Source organism: Xyrauchen texanus, chromosome 4 (genome assembly GCF_025860055.1).
Source record: "Xyrauchen texanus isolate HMW12.3.18 chromosome 4, RBS_HiC_50CHRs, whole genome shotgun sequence".
Lineage (NCBI taxonomy): Eukaryota > Metazoa > Chordata > Actinopteri > Cypriniformes > Catostomidae > Xyrauchen > Xyrauchen texanus.
This window is the reverse complement of record NC_068279.1, coordinates 47,209,460-47,235,871: the sequence shown is the minus strand read 5'-3', so window position 1 is coordinate 47,235,871 and position 26,412 is coordinate 47,209,460. Positions and strand designations below refer to the sequence as shown.

The window sequence follows — 26,412 nt, the reverse complement described above, 5'->3', positions numbered from 1 at the left end:
CATGGTATTCTTAAAACTACAATGGAAATAACATTTAAGATGACTGTCGAAATCGATCAAGTATAGGGAGACTGGGGCATGTTGTCACACTTTTAACTTAAGTGAATATTTCTCCGGGTGAAATAAAACCTCAAATATTTTTATTATAATTGCCCAGGAAAAAAGATACAGTTAAATGAACACACGTTGACCTCCAGTGACAACAGCGGGGCATATTGGCACACTAGAGCCTGCCATTAAAGCAGTGGCGTAGATTTCATTTGAACATTGGGGGATGACGGAGGAGCATGTCCCCACCATCACAACCACCAAAACAAAATCTACGCCTCTCTTTAAATCTGGAAAATGCAAATCTGGAAATGCATTGAACAGTCTAATATAACTGTTGCGCTACATTTTAAAAAGTAACACATTATCAAAATTATGAAGCGCTGACTAAACTATTCCCCAATGAACAAAAATAGAAAAGGTAATGTAAAATAATAATAATAATAATAATAATAATAGCAAAAACAAAAATATGATGACAGTGAAATTTACTTAACCAGCTTACAAAACCTCTGCAATGGAAAACACATTTGAGCAACTGGACTTTTGACTTCAAATCTCATTGTTATTGATGTGTAATAACTTCCCGTTGTGATAACTAGCCCCGGTCCCCCTATATCAAAGTACCATGGTGTCACCATTGGATACCACCACTGTACTACAGTAATGCCACAATGTCTGTGTAAGAATCTCATCACTGAAATAAGACCTTAGTTTAGGACTAGTTCTTTACTGGCTTTCTTTAACTCTCACTGACATCTCATTCTGACTCACTGGCGTCCCTTGAAGTACTGTAGGCTATCCTGCATTCTGAGAAGATTCTTCTCTCCTTCCTGCTCAAAGAGGGACACATCCTCTGCTTTCCTCTGCCACTGAAGCTTTGACACAGAGAGACAGACACACACACACACACACACACACACACACACACAGACAGACAGTTTGAAGTGGTTTACAGTTCGTCCAAAAATGAAAATGTTCTCATCATTTACTCACCCTCATGCCATCCCAGATGTGTGTGACTTTCTTCTACTGAACACATAAAGATTTTTAGAAGAATATTTCAGCTCTGTAGGTTCATACAATGTGAATGGTGACCGGAACTTTGAAACTCCAAAAAGCACATAAAGGCAGCATAAAAGAAATCCATAAGACTTCAGTGGCATAATCCATGTCTTCTGAAGATATATGATAGGTGTGGTTGAGAACCAGATCAATATTTAAGTCTTTTTTACTGTAAGTCTCCACTTTCAATTTAATTTCCACATTCTTCATCTTTTGTGTTCACATTCATCGTGAACATCACCACCTACTGGGAGGAAAATTTATAGTACAAAAGGACTTGAATATTGATATTTTTCTTACCAACATCTTTTTCTAAAAAACATTGTCTTCTTCAGAAGAAAGAAATTCACACACATCTGGGATGGCATGAGGGTGAGTAAATAATAACGATGGAAATACAGTATATCAAACTCACGATTTTAGGTTGTTGGTTAAAAGTTTAGAAACAATCAATTTGAAGTTCAATATTCAGATATACATACAAATATATTAGTCTTTTGAGGGTGAAGGGAGATTGGTTCGATCATATAATTCATAGGGCTCATTTGGCGGGCTTTGTTGGCCGCAGTTCTCTGATTGTGGATCTTTCTCAGCTCAATCATGGGTAGTGTAGTTCTTCAACAGGATTTCCACTATAACATGTTAGAACAATTAGGTTGAAATAATGCAGACTACTGGCTTCAACAGAGGTATATACCATAGATGATCAACCTCTGAGCCATGGTAGGTCTGTCTGTGAAGGTTTGTAAGTTATTGTTAAAATCAATTCACCTATGAAAAAAAAATTATTGGATTTTTACTTAAGATATCCGAATATAGTGTTCTATTCCTGAAGCAAGCACTTCATTTTGCTTCTATGACACTTTCGGCTCATGTGTCGACTTGCATGTTCTTCATGACTCGTACCACAATCCTTTGCAACACTCTATATCTTTTCACTTTGCAATTTGATCTTGATCGAACAACTTCTAAATGTATTTGATTATGTAATTTTAAAATGTATCGCCTTAAAGGTCATGCACTCTTCAGATTGCATTGTGTGAGAAACCAGACGAAAACTAAATGGTTATGAACTGATAATCTTCCATTTTACCCGTGATTTGTGTGAAAGGTAATAAAAGTAATTGTCGAATTCCTCTAGTGTTAATTTCATCAGGAAAGTTTGGTGAAATCTACATTGAGACATGTCAAAATTATTTTAAAATCATTGCACAAATGTAGGTATATTATCTTGATTCTATGAGACCAGGTTCATCTTCCCCTTGTAAGCAGCTCTCAAATCTTATTCGCATTTGTGTATATTACTGTAAATACTCAGTATGATGCTGGACTGATGTTCTCTGTCAATTCTGACAGTACAGAGTACATTTACATTTATACATTTGACAGACGCTTTTATCCCAAGCGACTTACAGTGCACTTATTACAGGGACAATCCCCCCAGAGCAACCTGGAGTTAAGTGCCTTGCTCAAGGACACAATGGTGGTGGCTGTGGATATCGAACCAGCAACCTTCTGATTACCAGTTCTGTGCTTTAGCCCACTATACCCCGTGACCTTTACTCTGTGAGTAAAACGTTACTTTGTGATTTTGTCTTTTGTCCTAAGACAATGGAAAATATGTTGAAACATTTGAAAACACTGCATTTTTGATGATCTGTTGTCATATTAGTTCTAGGAGTTTTGAAAATGTACCACTTACTTGAAAATAGCACCAAAGCAAATAAAAAGAAAATACCTGTAAATGTCAGTTCTTCACACAAAGCCGTCACATGGCTTCAGAAGCCTTGGAATATAGCACTCAAATCAATATAATACTTTTTGGAGCTCAAGAGTGTCTGATCCCATTCAATTTCGTTGTATGAAAAAGAGCAGCTAGAACATTCGACTAAACGTCTCATTTTGTTTTCAACAATAGAAAGTAAGCTATATGGTTTCGTAGCAACATGTAGTTAAATGATGATGATAGAATTTTCATTTCTGAGTAAACTATGCCTTTAAAAACAGCCATTTAACCTGTCCTTACGAGATAATGGTTGTTTCATGCTTTGGGGCATGTCTACATTTAAAACACTTTGTATGTGTATTTTCGTAACTGCTGGTGCCAACGCCCGACAACAAAAGATGTAGATTTAGTGTATTTAGTCCAGATGATCATTACATAGAGGATGTATGACCAAAGCGTTTGAATCTATTGTTATGTGTTGCAAGGTCTGTGAGTAGAAGAATATTGCATGCAATAAATGCGAATGAAGAGGGAAAGGAATGCATTGATTTACAGTACTGTTCCGGGTTCAATACAACCGTACAGCTGCACAGCATCTATGACATACTATATAGTATGTAGATATAATTTTGACTTAATTTGAATTTTAAAATCGAATTTACAGGAGGTGCATTTTATAATGGAAGGGCAAGGCATACCAGATGGTTTAAAAGCAAAAATGTGAATGCCAGAAAGCGATGTGCGTTCTCAGGGCAGCCCATGTTTGCTCATATAAGAGCAGGTTCGGATTTCGCAACATCACCGCCAGGTGGCGCAAAGGGGCACTATTTCCAATAAAGTTTAGCGCGAAGAAAGTCGGAGTAATTATGATTAACAGCGTTAATATCATTATTTGTATTTTATTTATTACATTTTGATGTGTAAAAGTAGATCTAACTATGGAAAATTAATTGCAGCATTAAATTTATAATTAAAGTTATAACTTAACTTTAAGTTAATAAGTTAACTTGTGAATTTACCAATGGCATGTTGAAGAATATATGATAGAATGTCATCCCCCACAGTCCAGCAGTGATGACTTGAGGTCAACACTGATAGGATTGTCTGAGGTCAACATCGTGTAACAGAATAAAGCAGTGATGACTTGAGGTCAACATTGATATGATGGTCTGAGGACAACATCACGTAACAGAGAATAAATCAATGATGACTTGAGGTCTCAGCATATTGGATAGATTTTTCACCCTAGCTCTCACACACTGTTGCTTGTTGCCTGCAGCATTGCCCATAAACTTGCAGAATGTAGCACTTTATTTTACTAACATAGCAGTTTATGCTATGTTAGCTAAGGCTAGATATTTTGCTAGTGCATAATTTAAATGTTTAGTATTGGATTAATGGTTTACTAGCTTACTCATGTTTGCTAGCTAAGTTTAAGTTTCTTTTTTTTTTTTTTGCTAGGCACGCTTAAAAAAACCATCAACATCTAAATATTACTTTCAGATTGTTTCAGTTTGAGCCAGAAAATTAGCAATGCTCATCAGTTTTGGCTGATAGCTTCCTGGCTAACTCTAAACTCACCTATGCAAACTAATGTTACCTTACTTACATGGTGGAAAAATATTAATCTAAAAAGCAAATGTGCATTTTATTATCGCCATAATAATAAAGCAGTAGTAGCATTAGAGTAGTGTAAATTAATAAGAAAAGATGAAAACTTTGATGTTGTTCTCACCTTGTTTTGTGTATTTGTGGTTTTTTTTCATCATGAATCGGCAGGGGAGCAGTGCTCTGGGAGATGACATCACCCACTTTGATTGGCTGAGGCAGTTGTTGTCCCAGGGACATCATACAAAATGTTGGTCTCAGGACAACAACCACTTGGCAAAATCAGGACGTGTGTCCGAAGACATGCAGGTCAAGTGAATAGAAGACTGTAAAATTGCCACAGGTGTGAGTGAGAATGTGAATGTGTTTTTCGGTGTGGGTTAGGCCTGTGATGGACTGGCCACCTGTCCAGGGTGTTTCCCTGACAGTCTGGGATAGGCTCCAGCACTACCCGTGAACCTGCATAGGATAAGCGGCTATAGAACATGCTTAGATGGATGATAGAATGTCAGCCTTCTTGATAAAAACGGAAACCGTTGCGATTGCGTAATAGCATCATCCTGAAAATCAAAACGAAAATTCCCATTTAATTACTGTAACCGTCCAAAGACATTTATAACTTAAATGGTGCACAGATGACAAAAGGTAGGGACTTAATAGTGTCTAATGTAGTTATTTTGGGATTTAGAACTGATTCTGTTATGCTGGGTTATCATTGAGGTGAAGAGTGGAGCTTTTGCTTAGGTTGAGGACGGGTACACAAACAACATCCTTTATGTTGCTTTCCTCAAAGAGCAATTACCACTTAGCATGCTAATATATGCTATTGCAAGCTAAAGGTTAGCAAACAAGCATAACCTAAATTATAAATCTGCAATGTGACAAGAAAATATTAAGTAAATCGGAAAAAGTGGCTAATGTTAGCAGTACCGCCGCTCCCTATAAGCAGGCTACGCAGTCTGCATAGGGCACCAACTCCCTAGGGAGGCACCATCTTACCCTAGGAAGGCACCAGAAAGTCCACCAGCTGCCCTTACTTGCAAGTTAAACGTTATTCAAGGACCTGAAAGCAGTTGCGGAACACAGATGATTGCTTTGCGCTCATATCATTTGAACCACCCCCCGTCCACCTGGAACTCTGCGTAGGGCATCAATTTGGCCAGAGGTGGCCCTGAATGTTAGGAACACATATAAAGTAAATTTAGGCTAATGAATTGGGTCATTTAAAGTCCAAAAGTCTGAGTCCACATTGAAAATCGGGGAATTAAAATGTTATTTAACCCTATAAATAAACAGAAAGATTGATTTTAAAACAAAGAAAAGTGATGGCCAAAAAAGTTCATGGCACTTTGACAGATGCGTTTCCGGGTAACTGAGTAGTTGAGAGCATAAACTGATTTCAAGTAAGTGTTCAGGATTTATTGGTTACGAAGTGTTGAATAACTGCACAACCAAGAAAATGTGATTCATTACAATTAAGCATGTTAACATCTTCCCACAAAAGGAATTACATACAAAATAGGAAATGGTACAAGAATGAGCTTTTCAGCTGGTACAATGTGAAGCAAAGCGAGCTGAAAGCCTGGCATAAACACTCACTGGAGTCTCATGTACTTAGTGACATCTGTGCAAGTGGATAACTGAGGCAATGCATTCAGTGACACTGAAGAAGCAGGTAGTGCTGAGACATTGATTCACCCAGTGTTCCATCCATTTAATGGATGCAAATTGCTACAATTTCAGAGAGAGAGACAGGAAATTGAAGAATGTCTCCTCCACCGACCCAGGCATTTCACATAATCTGAGGACAAATTTCTGGAGACACCGCAATAATGCTGAACAAATCCTGACCAGTGAATATGTTCAAGACAGAGACCATCAATTCTTGTCAAATTCAAAGGAATAGTTGTTCCAAAAATAAACATTCTGTCATCATTTACTCACCCTCATATCATTCCAACACCATAGCACAATAGCTCTCAAATATAATTTATGCTCGCACATATTCACACTTGGCACGTGAGGACGCACTGCCTCACAACTGATGTTAATAATGCCAAATGCCTTTGGTTCTCGTGTTTCTCAAAACCACTGCATGTTGTCACACAGGTTTAGAACGACATGATGGTGAGTAAATGATGACTGATTGTTTTATTGATTTTTGGGGGGGGGGGGGTGTTACACTGTTTAACCCTCTAACAGTCAGTGATATGGATGGTATAACTCAAGAAACCCCCCACAAAAAACAGCAAGGAAAGGTGAAAGATTTTTGGCTCTGGTTTATTGAATAAAAATAGGCATTTAAATATTAGGAAGATGTCTTTGTCTCCTTAAAAGTTAATGAAAATGCCTTCTCTGTAGAAGCCTGAATTACTATAAGATCAGATGATCTATTTTTGTTCTTCTTATTCTTTTCATTACATTTTTTATTTTCTTACACTCTAAAATATATTTTTGCCTATTTCTAAGATTTATGCATTTCAATTTCACAACAAAATTCCATCAAATTGAACTGTGCAATTATCAACCAAATTAAATTAATTAAACTTAAAATATTTAGTTATTCATTGTTATTTTATTAAAGAATACAGTAACATTTTATTTTAATGGTCCCAAATAGATATATAACTGACTATAAGTGACTTATCAACTGGCTTGCTATAGCTAGTAAACAGTGCTTCAACAAACATTCAGTAGACCATCAATAGCCTGTATTTAGATCTTTATTATTGACCTTTTAATGAACTGATGTTCTCAACAATAATGTATGTAGGTCATTAATAGAGGCTACTGATAGTCTACTGAATGTTTGTTTAAACACTGATTACTAGCTATAGCAAGTCAGTCGATAAACTGTTATTTTGCTGCTGTTATACAGGCTACTGATAGTCTACTGAATGTTTGTTGAAACACTGTTTACTAGCTATAGCAAGCCAGTTGATAAGTCACTCATAGTCAGCTAAATATCTATTTGGGACCATCAAAATAAAGTGTTACCAAGAATACTCAATTCTATTTGATGGAATTTTGTATAAAGAAATAAATAATTGAATGTCTAAATATTAAAATTATTATAAACTTTAACCAAAACAAAACTTAAACAGAGGCAGATTGAAAATGTTAATACAACAAAGAACAGTAACAATAAAAACTCAAGGAAATCAAAAGGAAAAGAAAAGATTAGAATCTAAAACAATTTTACTTCACAACATTTTCAATTAGGTAAATTCAAATAATCCACTGAATGAATAAGTACCATAAAAAGAGTTCAACATGAAAATTGGATGAAAACCCTCCTCAGTAACAGATTTGTCACTCAAGGCAAGAAACATACTCTACGCAGACGCAAATGTGAATGTATGTCCAAAGTATAGTGAACAGTCATGCATGGGTTGACAAGATATCATGTTTGTATTAGACTTTTCTAATAAAGAATAATAATAATAATTAAAAAAAAAAATTTATCTGGAACTTCATGATATGCAGGATGGGATACTCATAGGCGAAAGAAAAACAAAACATTTTAAGTCTAAATGTCTACAGCTCATAGCCTCATCCACATAAACAACACTCTTCAGTTTAGCTTTGACAAAGCAGATCACTCTTATAACACCAAACTATTGTATTAGCTTTCAAATGAAGTTCAAACGTATAGAATGATAAAAGATGCTCGTGCATCCAGATGTGTGCCCTACTCGCTCTGCTGTTACGTAATTTGCACTTCTTTCCAGTTAAATTGCAAAGCAAAATGCTAACAGACATGTCTGCTCCAACCCGATCTCCTGAAAAGTTGTACAGAATTTACGAGCTGGCTATTTCGCATATACTCGAACGACTTCATCACGTGCAAATTCCCGGATGTCTAATGCGTAAGTAAGCGTGAGTTACAAGGCGTTAAGGACTTACTTACTAATATTATGCCCTTACCCAAACCCCTAATTTAAACCAATCAGTAGAGTGTGTAAACATGATGGGAAGCTGTTGCAGAAGAAAGTAATTGTCACGTATTAGATGGAAACGATGTCCAGCGACGTCATTGGCTGTAGTGAAAGTCGTAGGAATTCAAACGGTCAGTCGCACGATATCATACGAATTAGCCGAATTTAGAAAAGTCGAATCCTGACAATTTCGCCGTGAGAGTGTTGGTCTGCTCTCATGATATACAGCCACTAAGGCACAGATGCAATCTTCATTTATTAAAATTAAAAGTTATATTAGAGCGGATTAGAACCTGGAACTACTTGTACTCAGGGCTGGACTGGCAATCTGGCATACCGGGCATTTTCCCGGTGGGCCGACGCACTTTGGGGCCGATCATGGGCGGACTGGCCAGCGAACTGAACGGGCCGGTGGTGCATCCGTGAAATGGGCCGAATGGGCCGCGATAAGCAAAAATTAGCTGCCGTGTTATGCAGAACGGACCACAAAACTGTGCCTTGATATGCAGAAAAGTCCAGCCCTTTGACTAGATGCAAAAATTTTACAATGAGACAATCATATTCCAATATTTATTGGAGCGCTTGAATTTGTCATCAGAAATGACTATCAAAACAGTAAAACATTATTTGGCACTATCTGCACATAACCTAATTAATATTCATAAGTTTACTGTGAAGTATATTTGAATCTCTCTCTCTGTGTCTTCCTTGTGGCTTTAGTGGCACTTAAAGTACTACAATGATAATGCAACCTTTATAACTCACTCCTAGAAGCATCCTCTTTCTGCAGCTACAATATCTTACAGGCCTAAAGAGCTGTCATCCCTGTTTGATGTAATTCTCTCTCTTTCTCTCTATTACACACACACATGCATGTGAACACCCACACACATTTACAGTTTCTTTAAGCAGTAACTTTCCTAGCAAAGCAGATTCGAAAATGCATATAGTGTGTGTCATTTTTACATTATATCAGGCTGGTATATAAACAATTTTTTCATTATTATACAAAGCCAAATGTCCTCTAAGGCAGTTCATGGCATACATACAGTACACACTTGTATTCACACAGTCCAAAATAACTATAGAGTAGGATTATAATGTACACAGTGAAAATGTGCCGTTGCTACCTCAAGTGTCCCCAAATAGTATTTGGACACCCAAGCCACACTTAAAAATATATGAAATACTGTATATGCTCTAGTCTAGAGATACAATATCAAAACCAAGTGGCTTTCATTAGAAATATAGCAGAAGTACACTTTAATCCAATTTTTTTTTTTTTTTTTTAAATACGCCTGTGTTTTTATTCTTTAAATGAAAAACAATGTTTTTACTGTAAAAAAAAAAAAATACAAAAATGAAATCAATCAATGAATAAATATGATAAAAACAATTTGGACACTTTTTGAATGTTGAACATACCTGACACCAGTTGGTTAAAAGTAATTACAAAAATGGTTCAGAAAAGTGAAGTTAGTGCTGAGGAATGGTCATCTGTTTGCAGAAATCACTTTTTTATCATTTATTTATATTTAATGCACTGACATTTATACTTTTCGGTAGCCAGCTCTTTCTACCTGATCTGAGCCTTAACAATACTTTTGTTTGTGTAACATCATGTGGTCAGGTTTATCCAGTCTTATTAAATAATATTTTCAACGGTACTAAATGAGCGGGATTAAAGGAGAGGGGGGTTGAGAGGGCCTAGGGGGGCACTGCCCCTTAGACTTCCCCCAGAAACTTTTGACACCCCTCTCCCGGTCCAATGAGAGACAAACACTTGCCCGCCCTAAAGATCAAAACGCATGTTTAGGTTGCCTGACAATTTAACCACGTACAATATTTCAATAGAACAATAGATAAAACTCCAAAAACTGCATGTTTTATATTCTACATGTAAATATTCTCTCTAACACACAAAAAACTGTCCTTCCACACGTTGCTGGCAAATGAAGGGTGGATGAGATCAGTCAGCAGAATGGATGGATCCCTCGCTCCCATCCTGAGAAAGGAAAAAGAAAGAGGGATGCTAAACCAGGCACACTCATGATCAATTAGCTTTCATGCTCTAGAGAGCGCTGAGGGCAGTCCCATTAGCTCAGAAGCACTCATCCTCCCCTACAAACACACGCAAACCACTCTTCCATAACAACACACTTGTTTGAATATTAATCTCACACAGACTCATCTTAATTAAGCATTTCATTAGCACATAAGACGCAGAGCATTCAATATGATTCAGGGGTCTACCGCTGTGTTGCTAATGCCTCTCAGATTTAGTATGCTGGTTGTAGAATGAGTACCAGGTTTGCCATTGTTTGCTAACTGTACTCTGAGCATACAACCTTATTACACACATTGGAGTTTGGAACAAGGATTGAAAACAGTTAAAGGGTTGTCTTTAAGGTTAATATACTCAAAAATGTGAATTAAGTAATTTGCTCTTATACCCTCATGTTGTTCCAAAGCAATATGGCTTGTTTTTATTCTGCGGCACAGAAATGGAAACATTTTGAAGAATGTCGATGCTGTTATTTTTCATACAATGTAAGTGAATGAGGACTGCCAGCAGTGTTGGGTGTAATCTGATTACAAATTAATTAGTTACGTTAATATAATTACTTTCTAGACAACAAAAAGTAGTGTAGCACATTACCTTGTAAATACTTGTAATCAGATTACAGTTAAAGACTTTCAATGAAGGTAATTACTTTTAGGTATATTACACTTGGGTTACTTTAGTGTTTAATACATTAAAAAAATTAATTTATTGTTATTCTTGTATGCCTGTTTGTGCTTCTGTGACAGCTGAAGAGAGTACGACCAGTGGCGTAGCCAGAAACAAGACTTTGGGTGTGCCAAGAGAAAACTGGTGTGCAAGAACTGAAGCACAATTAAGTGAAATATTATAAAATGACCATTAACAACCACTGCATCAATTTCTTTTTGCTGTAATTTTGTAAAGCTCTGTGTATTTTAAATTAGTGAGAAAAAAAGCAATGGAGTAGTCCTGTTAATATCTGAAAATATGAGGCTTAATAATTTGTCCAAAAAATTATAATATTTGGAACGATTCATCATTATATTCCAAAATATGCTAAAGGCACAAATATAAACGATGGCACAATTTGCACAATACAGAAACAAATTTTTTTTTTTAAATACACCAGGTTTTAGTTACATTAATTGGTTTAAAAAGTTAATTGTGGAAAATAAATAAATCAGTAATGCATTGTGATGAACACAAGATTGCACAACTGTACGAAGATTCAAAACCTTTTTTGTATTTATGGAGTACAGGGAGGTTTGGTTCATAATGGAAAAAAAAATAATGATGATGTTACAGTAATTAATAAGCCAATTTTAAATAAAGGATAATATGCAATCATAACATGATGCAAACAGTAAAGTGTAAAAAAAATAAAAACAATCTGGCATTTCATTTAGGTGTGCAAGCTTGCATTTTGGGTGGCAGTTGCACACCCTGGCACACCTGTGGCTACACCACTGTGTTCGACAAAGAACAAGAAGGAAATATTAACATTATTTTGAATTAGTTGAGTGGAAAAACAAAAAGTAACTTAAAAGTAAAGTAATTTATTCTGTAATTACATTTTCAGTGAAATAATATTAATCTGATTACAATTTTTTGAGAAGTAATTTATGGTGGATTACTTTTTGAGTAATTTACCCAGCATTGACTGCCAGTCACTATCATTCTACCTAATATTTTGTTATATTTTCCACTGTTTATAAAAAAAACTCATATGGGTTTAAAACAACATGAGGTTGAGTAAATGATGCACTGCCTCTGAAACGATTTTCTGTTCCAGATGATGTCACCAAGTCCTCCGTACATCAGATATGGAAATAAAACGGGTTTTTTTTTTGTTGTTGTTGACTTTAAAAATGACTATTGTTGCTGCAACCCCATGTAGTCAGGTTAATTCAGTCACTCCATTCTAAATAATATAATATAAAATAATTATAATATGAATCACAATTTAGATTAACTGGCAAAACATTATTATGGAAATTACCCAGGATGTTTTCTCTTGCTGAGATTGATAATATAACTTATTTAAATAGATGTGCAAAACCACAACTGGGTCAGGAAGCCCCTTTATGCTTCCTAGCAAATGTTCAGTGAGGAAGGTCTTAAATTGATTTTGGACCAGTTTTTACAACCTAAAAAATCTTTACATTCAAAAAAGAAGTTATCTCAAATCTGCTCAAATTCAACTAACACAGTAGCCTTTCTATATTGGAGCTAAAATGCTCCAGAAGGGCGGCCAGTAATGAGCATAATTTAGTTTGCTGCCAGAGGACATTTGAGCTCATTTACCTGGTCATGATCCTGCCGCAGCACTCTCTTATGGAGCGTAAGCCATTTCTCCCTGTTCAATTCAGATGATTTGTATACTGTTCTCATTGTGTTAGGTAATTTTTGAGCTAGCTAAATCTGAAACAATAATAATCTCTACATTTCAGTTTTTCTGTAATAGATGGGTGATGAAAAAATATCTTATATCCATACAAAAGCACTTAAATAAATATGGCCTTAATACACACATTAACTACAATATAAAGTAACTGCAATATAAGTCAAATACATGTAAAAAAAGATATATCGGCCAGGCAAATTATGCCCTGCTGAAACTATAAATCTAGTTTAAACCTGCCTAAGGTGGTCTTAGCTGGTTTAAGGTGGACTCAAAGCCTGGCCAAGCTGGTCTTTCGCCTCATTGCCGGGTGGTCTCCAATCCTGGCCAGCTCACAAGTGTTCCTCAAAAATCATCAAAACAGACCAACCTAACCAGCTTTGTCAGGATGGGAGATCAGTAAACCATAGGTGGGTTAAAACTGTTTTTGAGCAGGATAATTTGCTGATGTTTAGCCATTTTGAAATGTTCTGCATCACTTTTTATCTTCTAGGCATAGCTGGGGAGCGGGGGTGAGATATTTAGAAACTGCCCTGATCGGCATTGACTGATAACTGTGCCTGCTTTTCTGAATAACAGAAGTGTGCCAGGTCCAAAATCTACAATGATATATATATATAGCCTATAAGTATACTAAGTACTACATCATATTGGCCTGCATATCGGTAGGGTACAATGGGGTTAAAGGCCGCACATTAGATTTAATTTTCTCACAAAATAGCAATAAATAAATCAATAAAATAAAACCTACCACAGCTAAACACTTGTTTGTCACTATGCACAGCAAAATTTAAAATCCTGATCCATAAGATCATTGCATGCAAGTTTGATTTTGAGGTAACTGATCTAATATTTAATAGTGTTTACACTATTAAATATTTAAATGTTTACAATGTATGTAGCTAATGAAAATCCCTGAATTATTTTTTTATTTTCAGTTTGTTCAAGGTGACTTAAACAAAAGTTTTTTCAATAGCTGTCTGATAAGTGAAAGGATAGAATTTGGGGTAAAAAGCCCCCCTATTGCAGGAGCAAAAGACCCCCCATAAAACACGTAGTTTTTCTTGAGTGGGGGTAATCATAATGGAGATTCATTTGTCTATAGAATGCTATAGAGATGTAATTTCCAAATGTGATTGAAATTAACAGTAAACGACACACACATTTCTGAAGAATAAACATCTTTGTCATGTGTTACTCCGAAAAGTATCTTGCTGACTCAAATATTTGCATTAGTTGACCAATTTTGACTTATAACTATGCCCAGGGCCATAGCAAGGAATTGTGGGCCCTGTAAATATATATTACACTGGGACCCTTATTAATATAATACAGTTTCAAATTTGTTGTGGGCCCTCCTGGACCTTTGGGCCCCTAGAACCATTCCCACCTTTCACCGCACTAGCTACGGCCCTGAATATGCCTATGCATGCATACATGAAAATGTAAATAAACCTGCTCGCCACCTTTTAAATTTTATCTAAACAACCTTGCTATTATTTCTTTTCACACAAATGATGCTCCACTTATTCAATAAAAAGAAATACATTTTTCCTGATCTTGATATATGGCCTACTTCATTTTGCTTAATGTGTGCCTTGAGCCCCGTTGTACCCTATTATACCGTCCATCCTGCTCTTAAAAATATTCGTTTCGTAATATTGAAATATTTGTCGACCGCTATAGTTTCAAACCATGTTTACCTTAAACATTGATAATAGTGTGGGTGTAATACTACGTCATAGCCACTGCAGTAATGTTTACCATCTCATTGGTTTCCACTGAAGCCGTTCACGAAGTAATTGGCTAAACATTGTAACGCAATTCGTGTATCCAGCGATCAAAACAATCCGGCAATATACATTAATCATCAGCATATAATAACCCATGCGAATAATATATGAATCGCGCGCAACCAATGTCGACTTCCAACCGTGATTTATTGGATATATAAAAAAATCAACAGTGAGGCATCTGGATCCACATCATCAGACCGCGCGTAACTCTACCTCGGGAAACATCTCCGTTTGCCCCGCGCTCTCTACATCTGACGGTAACGGGGCGATCGTGTGTTTCATCCGGTAAAGCATCACAATCACTAGGGCCAGAAGAAAGAGCAGTAAACACACAAAAAGTCCCAGATATGTGGATAAACTCGGCAGTCTGGGGGCCGGACGTCCTATGTGCGCCGCCGCGGTGGTGGTCCAAATCGGTTCCTCAGTTGACCCATTTAGCCAAAGTCTAGGCAAATCTTCAGGTGCAGGCGTGAAAAAGTTCCTCCAAATGATGCGCTCGTCTATCATGATGCGGAGATGCCGTAAAGACGCCGTTGGATGGAAAATGTAGGCTAGTGAAATCAGTTCGGAACTATTTCCCGTTTTCGGCTCCCCATCATCTTGTAAAAAAATAATGCAGTTCTGCGCCAATTCAGCAATGATTAACAGACGTCGATTCCGTCATCTTGGACAGTCCAAGTGAAAGCAGTGCAGATGCGTGTGTGTGTGTGTGTGTGTGTGTGTGTGTGTGTGTGTGTGTGTGTGTGTGTGTGTGTGTGTGTGTGTGTGTGTGACCACCTCCTGAAGGAAAGAAGCGTCTGCTTGTCATGGGAGAGGTTGGCATACAGCGCCTGTGTCTTCACACAGAACGACAAATTTCAATTTGTTAAGCGTAAACAGTGACATTTAAAGGTGCACTCAGTCATTTTTTCCTCATTAAAAAGGTTTAACTCCTCTAGACATGAATTGCAATTTTGTAGTGTATGTAGGAAATCATGAGCACTCACATTAAAGACTACAGTCATATCAGTAACCTTATGACAGCAGTTTTATTCTACATGGAGAGGGTCCGCATATGGGGGCTGCCATGTTAGAGACATGACCAGCCGAATACTATTGGCTTAATCTCAGTAACCGTCCTTTTATTTAATAAAAAATAAATTAATTAATTGTATCCTGCTTTTCTCCCCAATTTGAAATGCCCAATTCCCACTACTTAGTAGGTCGTCGTGGTGGCGCGGTTACTCACCTCAATCCGGGTGGCATCATTTTATCATGTGGCTCGTTGTGCATGACACCGCGGAGACTCCCAGCATGTGGAGGCTCATGCTACTCTCTGCAATCACGCACAACTTACCACGTGCCCCATTGATAGAAAGAACCAGTAATCACGACCATGAGGAGGTTACCCCATGTGACTCTACCCTCCCTAGCAACCGGGCCAATTTGGTTGCTTAGGAGACCTGGCTGGAGTCACTAAGCACCGTCCTGTTCTTAGACACTTTCACTCATTGATTAAAGTAGCCATGGCTGACTGTGAATACTACATTTCTACAATGGCATCTGTTACTAAAACTATTTAAATGATGCTGCATCCAAGTCCGTGTAAGTCTAAGATGACACAAAGACAAAAGTGCACCTTTAAGTTCTCTTACGAGAGGTTCTCTCGTATTGCGTAAGCTAGCTTACGCTACGGGAAAGATTAATCTTTTCTGAGATATTGAAGCCAAAAAATTATCCTTAATTTTTGTATCCATTGTCAACGCAGTGCGGCAGCTGCAGACCTTGAGCGAGCTAGCTAGCGAGCTCATAGGTTGCTCTGCGGCAACTGCTGCAGCCTATAGACGAGCTTGGGCGAACTCGCATCCAATGAGAGGCATCCGCGCGCTCACTGCAACAAAGCCCGCCAAAATGGGCGTGACTAGAGTGCATATAAGCGTAGTTCGTAGGCTGGAACCCTGATTTTCATCTCTTCAGCGAAGCTCTTCGCATCTCTGAACTGGAAGCCGCGTCGCCGTTTGAGGGGCATCAAGCAAGCGTGGACAGCGCTCGAAGAAGCCGGCCGTCTTCGCCACCTTCAGCCGTCCTGCGAGCTACGCCATCCGGGCGACGTATCCTTTTAAAGCAAGCTAGTTCTTATGTACTTCACAAAAGAGTACGAGTGTCTTTTTAAAGATGTCTCGCTCCACTTGCGCCTCATGCTGCGCCCTCTCAGCACCGGAGACCGCCACGCCATCTGGCGCTCTCTGCCTGGGACTGGGGCATGCAGAGCTCGCCCTCGCTGAAGGCGGATGCGATCTCTGCGAGGAGCTTCGATGTCGACCCCTGCGGGCTCGACTCGGCGCTCAGGACCGAGCCGCAGCGCCGCCTTCCATTCAGCCGCGCAGTAAAAGCGCCGCTCTCAAAGGCTGCCGGAACCAGTGGTAGAAGCGATTGCCTCGCCGGAGCCCCTCCCTCGAGCATCGCCTTCACCCTCCCCGCCCACTCGGACGCCGCGAGTTGCCGCCGAGCGGCTGCTCTGCTGCCATCTCGGACGAAGAAGCGGAGGATAAGGGCTGTTCCATCATTGCTTCGGACAGCGAGGAGTGGTCAGGCTCACACGCCTCCTCCTCGGCCCAGGAATCCAGCAGGACCAGCGCCGAGTCGAGGGGAACTAACGCGCTCCTCACACAGGCCGTCGACCGCCTCGGGCTCGAGTGGTCACCGCCCCTGAACAGGCTCCCAACAGACTCCACGCCGCACCTTTGCCCGCCCTCCGCGAGATGGCGGTCTAAGCTGGTGCTCCCGTCTAAGGCCTGCAGAACTACTTCCGCCTGTGTTGGCCGCGCCTATACCGCCGCCGGCCAAGCCGCATCTGCTCTGCATTCCATGGCCGTCTTACAGACAGAGGCTGTTTCAGATCTGAATCTCTTTCTGCCTCGTCGCGCTAGCTCCTCTGCAGGCCGCCCACGTGACCAGCCTCCTGCACGAGCCTCTTCACAGCGCCCAGCTCAACAAGCCAGACTTCTCAGCGCCGACAGGGCGGCCGCCTCGATCAGCGCTCAGACAGCCGCCTCCTGCGGGCCTCGGCCTAAGATTGTACTGAAACCTGAGCAACCGAAGTCCTCCTAGCGTTGTTGAGAAAACGATGGCTCAGTCCCGCCACGGCCGGACCACCGTCAAGCTTCGCCCCTGTCAGTCCCCTTCTCTCAGGCTACTGCAGTGGTGGATTCAGCAGCCAACAAGCCGGTGATACTACCCGCTTGCTCTGCACTCAAACGCCGTTTTCACGGCGACCCAAAGAAATCTTGTAAAGAGTAAACATGCCTTATGTGTAGAAAATGTGCCCACAATCCAGTGCTCACCCCTACACACAAGCATTACACATCCCGTGTCCCTATCAGAGCACACTCACATAAGCGGTTACGACCCGCTCGAGTGTTAGAGTTAATAAACGCGCCCACGAGCCCGTGCGCGCTGCCCTCCTCTGCCCGCTCTGTCACACGGCCAGCTGTATGTAAGTCCCGTGACGCCCTTGTCAGTCCCCTTCTCTCAGGCTACTGCAGTGGTGGATTCAGCAGCTAACAAGCCGGTGATATTACCCGCTTGCCTGCACTCAAACGCCGCTTCCACGGCGTCCAAAATAAAGCCTTATGTGTAGAAAATGTGCCCACGATTCAGTGTTCACCCCTACACACAAGCATTACACGTCCCGTGTCCCTATCAGAGCACACTCACATAAAGCGGTTACGACCCGCTCGAGTGTTAGGGTTAATAAACGCACCCACGAATCCGTGCGCGCGCTCCATTCTCTGGCCGCTCTGTCACACGACCAGCCTTATGTGTAGAAAATGTGCCCACGATCTAGTGTTCACCTCTACACACAAGCATTACACGCTCCGTGTCCCCATCAGAGCACACTCAAAAGCGGTTACTGAACCACTCGAGTGTTAGAGTCAATAAATGCGCCACGAATACGCGCGCGCGCCCATTCTCTGCCCGCTCTGTCACACGGCCAGCAAACACTTCTCTGTATGTAAGTCCCGCGTCCGTGGCTATGCTTGCGCATCACTTAACAGACGTGACTCTTTCCCCATTCACCTCAATCGGAAGTCACTCACAGAACAGCTTGTCCATGCTGTCTGCGAGCAGTCCAGCATAAGCACAGTAAGCGCGCCACACATTCTGTTCAGCTGCTGTGTGCGGCAATCAGAGCGATTTGGCCATTCACCCTCTAACATTACACTTCGAGCGTGGGAAGATATTCCAGGGATATTCGAATGGGTGTTAAGCACAATAAAACAGGGCTATTTGCTACAGTTCGATCGCCGCCCTCCTTGTTCAGAGCGCGCTCGAAACTACTTTGAACACGGAAGCAGCGTGCATGCTTCGCTCAGAAATAGCAAACCTTCTGTGCAAAAGGGCCATAGAGAGAGTGCCGCCTCCCTGAGCTGAAGTCGGGGTTTTACAGCCGTTAATTTCTTGTCCCCAAGAAAGACGGCGGCCTCAGACCAATATTAGATCTCAGGGTTTTGAACAAAGCGCTTGCAAAAAGACCGCTCAAAATGCTTACAATCAGCAAACTCCTCGCATAGATGCGCCAGGGGACTGGTTTATTTCTCTCGATCTGAAAAATGCATACTTTCAGATTCAGATAAATCCCCGTCACAGGCCATTCTTAAGATTCGCCGACGGCCAGGTTTATCAATACACCGTCCTTCCGTTCGGCTCTGTCCTTAGCACCTCGTACTTTCACGAAGCGCATGGACGCTGGCGCCGCACTCCCTGCGGAGTCAGGGTTTGCGAATTCTGAACTATTTGGACGATTGGCTGATTTTGGCACAATCACATACGGAGCTTCTGTCTCACAGGACAGTTCTCCTCAGTCATCTGAACAGTTTGGGCCTTGCAGTCAATTGGACCAAGAGCTCACTACAAAAGCCCAGTCAGGCAATTTCCTTCCTTGGAATAGAACTAGACTCAGTGGCAATGACGGCTCGCTTATCTACACAGCCGCGCGCGTGTGCAGCTGACTAGTCAGCGTCATTTCAGATGAACAGCCTCACACCTCTGAAGAAATTTCAGAGAGTGCTAGGCTACATGGCCTCAGCCGCAGCAGTACTTCAGCTGGGTTTACTGCACATGCGCCGCTTCAGCATTGGCTAAACACCGCGCCTCGCCGGGCTTGGGCCACAGGCCGCCAGCCCATCAAGGTGACTCAGACCTGTATTTCAGCTCTGCAGCCCTGGACAGTGGCCGAATGGTATCAGCGGGAGTGACAATGGGAGCTGTATCTCGCCGAAAGTCATCTCGACAGACGCGTCCAACACGGGTTGGGGCGCGGTCTCGCGAGGGCTCTCTGGTTTTCGGCCTATGGTCAGTTCAGGAAAAGCTCCTTCACATAAATTGTCTGGAAATGATAGCGGTCAAGTATGCGCCGCGGCGCTTTCTCCCGGTCATTCAGGGTCACCACGCCCTGGTCCGCTCGGACAACAGATCTGTGGTATCCTACCTAAACCGCCAGGGCGGTGTCAGATCCAGGAACCTCTTCCATCTGACTAAACGCATACTGAGTTGGTCCCAGTGCCACCTGCGCCGCTGAGGGCGACGCGACGTGCCAGGCCACCTGAACGACGGCCCGACAGACTGTCCAGAGACAATATTCCCCAGGGAATGGTCCCTGCACGCCAAACAGTCCAGACGCTATGGCACCTATTCGGCAGAGCGGAGATAGACCTCTTTGCGTCCAAAGAGAACTCTCACGCCCAATATTTTTCTCGAAAGCGAGGACGCGCTGGCACAGGACTGGCCCAGACGCTCGCTTTACGCCTTCCCTCCCGCCTCGCTATTGCCACAGGTAATGCAGAGGATCAGGGAAACGCGTCACTCTGTGCTCCTCATAGCCCCGCTTGGGAGAATCAGACATGGTTCCCGGAGCTTACGCAGCTGTCACTGACAGCGCGTGGCCCATCCCAGTGAGAGCAGATTTCCTCTCTCAAGCTCAGCGGCACAATTTGGCATCCCCACCCAGAGCGCTGGGCTGCATGCGTGAGTGATCAACGACTACCCGTCGCTCTGGCAGAAGGAGTAATAAACACCATCATACACGCTAGAGCCCCTTCCACGAGAAGACTCTATGCGCCAAAATGGTCTGTGTTCTCAAAATGGTGCACCGACCGAGACCTGGACCCGCGGACATGTGGGGTGTCGTCGCTGCTCAGATTTCTACAAGAGCTGCTGGATAAGGGCAGATCCCCATCCACGCCAAAGTGTATGTGGCGGCCGCTGTGGCGTTCGCTGAACCCCTGCACGGCCAGTCATGGGGTAAAACGAGCTGGTCATCCGCTTCCTCAGGGGAGCTAGAAGGATGAACCCCCGCACCCCCATCGGTTCCTATCTGGGATCTTTCTATAGTTCTCAAACTATGAAAGCCCCCTTTCGAACCACTTCAATCCGTGGATTTGAAATACCTTTCACTCAAAACTGTTTTTCTGACTGCCCTGTCATCAGTCAAACGTGTGGGAAACCTTCACGCGCTGTCTGTCAGCGCTGCGTGTCTTGAGTTTGGACCAAGTGACTCCAAGGTCATTTTAAAGCCTAGACACGGCTATGTTCCCAAGGTGATCGGTACTCCTTTCAGAGCACAGGTCATTTCCTATCGGCGCTGCCAGCACCCGTTAGCTGAACGCGACGCCAATCTCCTTTGCCCGGTCAGAGCACTGAGATTGTAGTACTGTGCGCCCGCCGCTTTCAGACGCTCTGAGCAGCTTTTCGCTTGCTCGAGGGCGCACCAAAGGTCTGGTCACTCGAAACAGACACTATCTAGATGGATAGTGGGACGCTATTGCTGCTACATACGCGCCAAAGACCTGCCATGCCCGCTGGGCATTAGGGCTCACTCCACTAGAGGCATGGCATCCTCGTGGGCATGGTCCAGCTGGATTTCCATTCACGACATATGTGTGGCAGCGGATGGACTTCCCTCCACCTTTGTCAGATTTTACAATATGGAAGTGCCCGCTCTGCAGGCAAAACTACTAGCGGTTTATACGCTACAGCTCCCTGGTGAGCTGCACTGATGGGACACATTCCACACAGACCGCACCGCCGCTCTGTCGCTCCCTTCCCACTATGTGCTTATGTATTACACAATCAATGACCCGCATTCTTGCCGGCCAAATATTATTTCCCCACTCATAAGGGCTCCCACGGGTCCCCCTTAATTCCCTGGGGCTCATACAGTGGATGCTTGGCACGCACGGCGCTGACAATGGGTTCCCGTGAGCGTAGTTAGCTTACGCAATACGAGAGAACCTCTCGTGAAGAGAACGTATCGGTTACCTAACGTAACCTCGGTTCTCTCTAGATGAGGGAACGAGTATTGCATAGCCGGCCGTGCTCGCGCCACCAGCTGACTTTTCGCTTCAGTCAATGAAAACCAGGGTTCCAGCCTACTGAACTACGCTTATATGCACTCTAGTCATGCCCATTTTGGCGGGCTTTGTTGCAGTGAGCGGGCGGACGCTCTCATTGGATGCGAAGTTCGCCTAAGCTCGTCTATAGGCTGCAGCAGTTGCCGCAGAGCAACCTATGAGCTCGCTAGCTAGCTCGCTCAAGGTCTGCAGCTGCCGCACTGCGTTGACAATGGATACAAAAATTAAGGATAATTTTTTGGCTTCAATATCTCAGAAAAGATGAATCTTTCCCGTAGCGTAAGCTAGCTTACGCAATACTCGTTCCCTCATCTAGAGAGAACCGAGGTTACGTTAGGTAACCGATACGTTTTAAAATATAGCTTTTAGCCAGTGTCATATTTAAACCACGTCTTTCGCTGTCTGTCTATTAGTTAACGTTTAACAACAGACAACGTTGGATGAAAAATGACACGAAGACCTAGCATGTGATGGTGCGACCGCAATTGTTAGATGTATCTTCATTAAAGATAGCCTTTCTCATCTGTCAGAGCCACCAATCGAATGAATCGCATCACATAACATTATTATGTCAACTGCTCGATGCTCTCCTTGACTCTCAGTTGTTTACAATAATAATCTGTTACCAACACAGTGTAATAGTATTGCGCTCATGCACTAATGTGAATCTCTTGAGACTGTTGTTTTTACTTATTGTGAGATTCTACTTAGGCATCTGACAGACGCTTTTATCCAAAGCGACTTACAGTGTACTTATTACAAGGACAATCCCCCTGGAGCAACCTGGAGTTAAGTGCCTTGCTCAAGGACACAATTGTGGTGGCTGTGGGGATGGAACCAGCAACCTTCTGCTTACCAGTTCTGTGCTTTAGCCCAATAAGCCACCACCACTACTTCTCATGTACTGTGAAAATGTTTTTGTCAAATGACCTAAAATGGCCTTTGTGTGACGGTAACTAAATTGGTTTTATTGGTTTTCTTTAAAGTTAAAAATATAGGGGCCTGGGTAGCTCAGCAAGTAATGACGCTGACTACCACCCCTGAAGTTCACGAGTTTGAATCCAGGATGTGCTGAGTGACTCAAGCCAGGTCTCCTAAGCAACCAAATTGGCCCGGTTGCTAGGGAGGGTAGAGTCACATGGGATAACCTCCTCGTGGTCGCTATAATGTGGTTCGTTCTCGGAGGGGCGCGTGGTGAGTTGTACGTGGATGCCGTGGTGGATGGTGTGAAGCCTCCACACATGCTATGTCTCCACGGTAACGTGCTCAACAGGACACGTGATAAGATAAGCGGTTTGACGTCTCAGATGCGGAGGCAACTGAGATTTGTCCACCGCCACCCGGATTGAGGCGAGTCACTAAGCCACCACGAGGACATTCACTTTTTTACAGTGGAAAAGGATAGGCTTATAGTAAGGCTGAGGGGTGCTGCAGGTGCTGCAGATCCCCCTGGTGTCCAGATAATGGCTGTCTTTTTCTTTCTGTCTGTATTTATTTATTTGGATATCTCTTCCTAAAAACTGCATGCTTGAGGAAGTCTGCCGCCAAGCAGTTTAATATGAACTGTTGTCAGTACCATTTATCATTACACTTATAGGCTATAATCTTGCTGCTAAAACGTATTAAGCTATGTTGTTGTGTGCCATGTAGTTTGGGCTTTTTAACGTACAATTTGGACATATTCTTGTCTGCTGTTCGCAATGGGACCTATAGTAGTAGCAAAACTGGCATACATTTGATTGATATTGTAGCATGATTTTAGATTACAAGTATTCTGATGTTTTGAATGCACTGATGATATAAATGCACTAAATTTGATTGTGCCTTCATGTTGGAATCATAATGGCAATGTCGCCCTTCCAGAGGATTATGTGTGTGTGCACGCGCACACCTTGGACCTTCTGAGTTCTGGTCACCAAATGGTCTGCCAAATAAAAATCACAATGCAGAACACAACCACACATAAATAAAAGGGAGAGACTATAAAACATCCACAATGCAGAAAACACACACACACACACACACACACACACACACACACAGGTTTATTTGACTATATTAGTGATCTCTCATATACTTCCACTGATTTCATATTAGGCTAATATTGTCTATTTGCAAACTTTACCCCTTAACCATCACACAAACATGTGCATATCACTAGATTTAAAGATCAACATCATCTGACCCATTTAAGAACTTTATATATATATATATATATATATATATATATATATATATATATATATATATATATGAGTGTTGTATATATAAATATACAAGTGTAGACAGACCTGTCTATATATGCCAAACATACCACACATGTCGAAGACTGAGTCTGACCCCTGTGTTTTTGTGCTGGAATGGAATGACTCAGTCTTTTCTTTGTAGCACAATCAGATTTGACTGTGGCAGCATGTTCAGGTTTGACAGCATATTGGAGCATCATTGCAAGATCTGACACTTCAACACAAGTGGTTTAAAAAATGTCTTAAAATATATCCAATGCATAAGTTGTGATAATATCTAGAAATTAGGTTTGTCAAAGCATTGGCTTATAGAGATCAGCCAATGCATGGAGCACTGAAGCCATCTACTGGACATACTTGTCATTTCATGTAATTGTTATTTCTATTCCAGAAGATGTCCCCAGAGACCCTGTTACATATTTTGATGTTTTGATACTCTTTCAGTTTACTGAAATGAAGGATTGTATGTGAAGGTAACATAAAATTTGCTTTTTTTAAATGAACATGAATGGTGTTGAGCCAAATAAGGTCTAAATACCATCCCATTTGTTCAAAAGAACAAAATAGTTACTTCCGGATAAATTGTAGCCACTGTGACTATGTATTAATAAAACACTCATGGATTGTAGCACACAGACAAAACTCTGTAAAGAACTTTGTCTCGTGTCTGGGAGTTTACAGTTCTGGGAGCACTATGTGTGTTCCTCCATCTTCTGCATAATACATTTTTCAAAAGCATCAATAAATTTGCTCTTTGGCACAGTTCAAGTTTGTATTTGATCTATTAGCTCTACTCTGAAACTCAATTCAGGCTTTGGATTTTCTTGACACCGTTTTTCCTGGATTGACCAGAGCAACTTTTCAGATCCAACGATTGGTCCGCTGATTAGTCCAGTTATGAAATAATTATTCATTCACATTTCTTTTTTGATGCACATTTTGTAGTCCTAATAAATCCATTTTAAGTTTATTCAGTAAACGTGTTTCCATCATAGTTTATGTGCATTTCTTCTCGTAAAAATGTACGCAGCTCAAGCAAGCATATACGTTTTTTATGTGCATTTTAGAGATTTTATTCGCATCATAGTGTTTCCATTTACGGTGTAAATAAACTTGCAAACAGGGAAAACATGCAAGCTCATTAATTATTCAAGCACAGTGCAAACGGGAAGTAAAATTAACTTTTTTATATACCTGTGAAATGTATTCAAATTAACAAATAAATATGACAAGGTTTTCTACTTTAGGACTGATGCATGTTTGAATTGAGTACAAATGTAGAATTTACTTAATATTTGCAAGTTCGCACTAATTTATTGAATGAAGTGAAGTACTTCAACTTTTCTGCTATATTAACTTCACCACAAAAATATTATACTTGTTTTATTGTAGGCATTACAGGATGGCAATTTTCTGCATGTAGAACTGTATACCATTAATTCATGTTAACATACCAACCAACTTTAACTACTTAAATCTGCTTTATACTTAAAGATATATCATGCACCATAAGAACACAGGTGGGTAAAATAGAAGGTCATTTTATGACTTCATGAAAATTGTTTTCCAATGCCATCGCATATAAATAACATATAGACTGTTACACAAAAACTAAACACCATCTGTGTATAACAACCTACACTAAAATAATACAATGCACATTAACTAAGCAACTTCAAAAACACTCTAATGTACTAAATTCTCTCCAACATACATAACTGATAACAAAAATAAGCAAACATACATACATAACATACAGTAACGTCTTACAGTAAATAAAATATATTGTCCTGTATGACACAGAGACTTCTGAAAACTTCCTTTTTCTGTTTTTATATAAAAGATAACTCATAGTTTTATTTACAAAAATCATAATTTAAAAAAAAAAATATTTTACTGTAAAAGTACATGTATTATCTTATTTAACAGAATATTATGTTTGCAAATAGATCTACTGCATGTGCATTAATGCAAAGCATTGCAACAAAAACATTTGCAAAATACTAGCGTCAGTTATTAAATACATTTTAAGTTGCATATGTGTGCCAAGAACAGCTGTGGAACAAAAGTCAAAACGGTAATTCAAGCGTCAGTGATTCTTTATCTCTCCCTTTTTCATGATCATTTTACAAAAAGCACTAACCCCTCT

The 26,412-nt window shown here is 41.0% G+C and overlaps 1 long non-coding RNA gene across 1 annotated transcript in view; it reads right to left on the bottom strand.

Moving 5' to 3' along the window:
• Window positions 1-7,558: 7,558 nt before the first annotated feature.
• Window positions 7,559-26,412, bottom strand: part of LOC127638167 (uncharacterized) — a 45,344-nt gene continuing 26,490 nt past the window's right edge. The window contains exon 3 of the long non-coding RNA XR_007969842.1: window positions 7,559-10,390. This is a non-coding gene — a long non-coding RNA (uncharacterized LOC127638167). The remainder of the gene's footprint in view (window positions 10,391-26,412) is intronic.